This window comes from Mandrillus leucophaeus, unplaced genomic scaffold (assembly GCF_000951045.1).
Source record: "Mandrillus leucophaeus isolate KB7577 unplaced genomic scaffold, Mleu.le_1.0 Scaffold1017, whole genome shotgun sequence".
Lineage (NCBI taxonomy): Eukaryota > Metazoa > Chordata > Mammalia > Primates > Cercopithecidae > Mandrillus > Mandrillus leucophaeus.
Genome location: NW_012098288.1, coordinates 458,974 through 463,419, shown reverse-complemented (window position 1 = coordinate 463,419; position 4,446 = coordinate 458,974). Strand labels below are relative to the sequence as shown.

At 40.6% G+C, this 4,446-nt stretch overlaps 1 pseudogene; it reads left to right on the top strand.

Annotated features, from left to right (window-relative positions):
- Nucleotides 1-3,839: 3,839 nt before the first annotated feature.
- Nucleotides 3,840-4,446, top strand: part of LOC105537036 — a 57,551-nt pseudogene continuing 56,944 nt past the window's right edge.

Here is a 4,446-nt window from a genome sequence, read left to right as displayed (position 1 = left end):
CTGCCAGACTTGGTCACCCACGTGTCCTGGTGTTGGGTCTGATAACCCCAACACTGCTGTGTGACAACACCTAGACACGTAAGCCCCTTCTCAGCAGGTTTCTTCCTCCTCCTCTTCTGAATAACAACCTTGGCCCCTTGGCCCATAGACAGACTCCTGCTCTGAGGAACTTCCGGCAAACCTGTCAAAGCTTCACCCAATAAAAGTTGTGTGTGCTACTGCCACCCTGTGGACATCTCTTTTTCTTTGCCCAGGCTCCGAAGTCCTCAAATGATCTACAAACAACAGGATCACACTCTCCATCCAACCCCACAAATACTGACTTCCAAGGATGCAAACACTTCAATTTCCAGGACTATCTTCCCATGTTCCCATGTCATACAAGTACTACACTTACTTCCAATTTTATGGACTCCGATCTCACAGCGTCAGGCAAAGGAGACACAATTACAGTAAGAACCACCTGTATCAGTCCTTCCTCATTCAGGTGACTATGATTCATATGAGAGATACACAGAGGCCTGCTCCCCACCTGGATCAAATGGAAACTGTTCTTACACCTTCTTACCTGTGTCCATTGTGGAGCGACCAGCTTCATCCACCGTTATCAAAGCCTTGGCATAATGTGTTAATGTTTAGGAGACAGAGATTTCTATTTGGAATTAGAAATATTATTACTTAAGTATATAAATAGCATAGGGTAGTTTCAAAGCTTTTTATTTTTTGCACCAAATAATTTGTACAAGATTTTACATTTTCTGAATATATAAGGGCAACAGGTTCTGAAGTAAATTACCAAATACAATGGCAGACTTTTTAAAGCTTTGTTGTTAATTTTCACAGGGAATAGGAATATTCTCTGAAATTCAAAAATATTAAAGAATATTTTGCAAAAGTAACGTATTCTTGAATTGGCTTGCAAAAGAAAGCATGACAGCTTTTTTATCATTTGTCATTTTCTCTCAATGCAAGCATCCATATTAGATAGTAGATAGAACTGGTTCTTCATTTAACATACTTTCAGAGTGATCCTTTAAAACCAGACATAATGCATCCAGTAGTGTTCTTTTGTGTCAGTATATTAGGTTTAGTTTGCATTTTTTATTTTTTCTTTTCACCTACCAATATTTCTGACTCCTTTCACTAGCATGGTGAATTAGGGGTCTGAAATTTTCAAGACTAAGAACCTACATTGAATTGGTCAGCATCATGGGATAAAAAAGTTAAATATACAAAACTTACAAAATGAAATAAAAGAAAGTAATAAACATTTTAAAGACTGAAATATAAGACTTTTATTGCACTCCTACCTCCTCATGATAATTTGTGATCATCAACTCAGAATGTTAACATGGAGTTTAACATTTAAGATTGGTGTCATTTTTACTCAATTATTTTTTTCCAATCTTGTTCAAAAGTCTTATTTTAGTAGACTTCTCAGAAGACATGCAGACCAAGCTTTCATGTGGGATCATACTTAGAACTGCATTTCTTTGTGTTTTTTTTACCAATTAAGCATGACTTTCAGTTAAATTACCCAAGATTACACAGTACTGCAATCTATTACATCGGCTCTCCCCAGATATTTTCTCTCCAGGACAGTGAGTGTCCTCGTGAAGGGATTTGATGTAGGCATGATCTTTCAGGAGCTGTTCAACTCATTCTTGAGCATATCATTGACAAACAAATAGTTGGATTGTTTCCCTGTTTTCATGATCAGCTGTGTGGTAGATTGACATCTCTGAGCTGTGATCATCTTTACATGAAAGCTCAGGAAAATGTGTAATGGTAACCCTGAGACAGGAAATCTGTGGATCCAGTTCATGCTCTTCTTACACGGAGAATTTCCGCTTGAATTATGAACTCTTGGCTGTAGCTACACCACTTACAGGTCCAGGGGACACTCAGGTCTCACTCAGAGTTGACAAGAAACTGGAAGTCCTGATAGGACCTCATTCTCTGTTGTGGGAAGTCAGGGACCCTAAACGGAGGGACCGACTGAAGCCGCAGCAGAAGCACATAAATTGTGAAGATTTCATGGACATTTATTAGTTCCGCAAATTAATACTTTTATAATTTCTTACACCTGACTTTACTGTAATCTCTGAACATAAATTGTGAAGATTTCATGGACACTTATCACTTCCCCAATGAATACCCCTGTGTTTTCCTATGCCTGTCTTTTCTTTAATCTCTTAATCCCGTCATCTTCTTTGTAAGCTGAGGAGGATGAATGTTGCCTCAGGACCCTGTGATTGTGTTAACTGCACAAATTGTTTGTAGAGCATGTGTGTTTGAACAATATGAAATCTGGGCATCTTAAAAAAAGAACAGGATAACTGCGATGTTCAGGGAACAAGAGAGGTAACTTTGAACTGGCCGCCGATGAGCTGGACGGAAACAGAGCTATATTCCTCCTCTTTCATAAGCAAATAGGAGAAATATCGCTGAATTCTTTTTCTCAGCAAGGAACATCCCTGAGAAAGAGCATGTGCCCTGAAGGTGGGTCTATAGAGGGCCCCTTTTTAAGGCGTCCCGTCTTTTATGGTCGAATCCCAGGCTTATCAGGTGGACAAAAATTCCCACCTAATAAATTTTGGTCAGACAGGTTATCTGCTCTCAAACCCTGTTTCCTGATAAGATGTTATCAATGACAATGCGTGCCCGAAACTTCATTAGCAATTTTAATTTCACCTCATCCGGTGGTCCTGTGATCTCACCCTGCCTCCATTTGCTTTGTGATATTGTATTACCTTGTGAAGTATGTGATCTCTGTGACCCACACCCTATTCGTGCACTCCCTCCCCTTTTGAAAATCGCTAATAAAAACTTGCGGGTTTTACAGCTCCGGGAACATCACGGATCCTGCCGACATGTGATGTCTCCCTCAGACACCCAGCTTTAAATTTCTCTCTCTTGTGCTCTTTCCCTGTATTTCTCAACCCAGCCGAGACACTTGGGAAATGGAAAAGAACCCATGTTAAACATCAGGAGTGGGTTCTTCCGATAATTCTCCATGATGAGGAAGGCTGTGGGAAGAGCTTTTCTTAACACCATTTAGAAAAACATAGTGCAAAGTTAATTTTTGTTCATTCTATATCATTATCCTAGAAAAATCTTCCCTTGATAAATCCTTCTGGTTAATCTGGCATATGTGAGATGATTATGATGGGATATATACCAGATGGAATAGTTGGTCACCAGGAATTTTATATTCACTGCCCAAGGAAAAAATTGTTTCCCCCTTTCCTCTTACTTACACTGAGCTCTTGGATCTAAATGTAGAGACCCATATTATTTTCCCTGTGAGGCCCTTGGACAGAGCGCTCTTATGGGGCTCACTCATCAGGTGCCAGGGGAGGGCAGATTCCAACACCTGCTGTGAACTTTCTTGAACAGTTATCCTGGAAACAGCAGATAACAGACAACTCTTGAACTGGCTCAAAACTGTGTTTTATTTGTAGACACTCTGCTCATTAGTGCTCGTAGGAAAGGGTAGTGTTTTCTTTTTTAGATTAGCTGGCAGGGGGCCAAGAAGAACGGCATTCACCCATGTTCATTCTAGACATATTTCCACATTGTTAGGGTTGTTATGCTTTCCTAGAGTTGCATGTCCTATACAATGGAATCTACCCAAGATCCAAACTGTCACAGTCAGATCCTTCCTCCCATTTTATATCACACTGCTCACAGGAGAGACATATCCCCTGCCCACCTGCCGCATTGACTCTTTCCACACCACTGCATGCACCAGGCGATTTGCATATTGTCCCATAGGGAGGACTTTTCTTAGCAAGTCTGAGATAAAAGCTCAGCTCCAACCTTGCCTTGACTGATCAGGACTCCTCAGTTCACCTTGTCACAATGAGGCTCCCTGCTCAGCTCCTGGGGCTGCTAATGCTCTGGGTCTCTGGTAAGAACAGAAGGAGATGAGGAAGGAGAATGGGGTGGAAGGGTGAGCTCTAGGGCTCCACAGCAACCCATGTTTAGTCTAACCCTGCGTTAGAGGAATATGATCTGTGCTGTAGAAAAGGGAACTTTGTATTTTGCTCTGTGAATAATTGTAAGCTCATAAAAAATATGATGTCTGGTGCTCTGATTAAGATCTTCAAAAAACAAAGGTCTCTTATACTTTACAAAAAATTAATTCATTTCAGAATGTGTATTTTTATGGCATAAATCAGTGTTTTTTAAAATTAAGTTTAAATAAATGACATAAGATAAACTATGAAAATTACTCATTAAGTTGTACATAACTTTGCAATTCATTATTTCAGCCTCCAGTGGAGATATCGTGATGACCCAGACTCCACTCTCTCTGCCCGTCACCCTTGGAGAGCCGGCCTCCATCTCCTGCAGGTCTAGTCAGAGCCTTCTGAGTAGTAATGGATACAACTATTTGAATTGGTACCTGCAGAAGCCAGGCCAGTCTCCACAGCTCCTGAT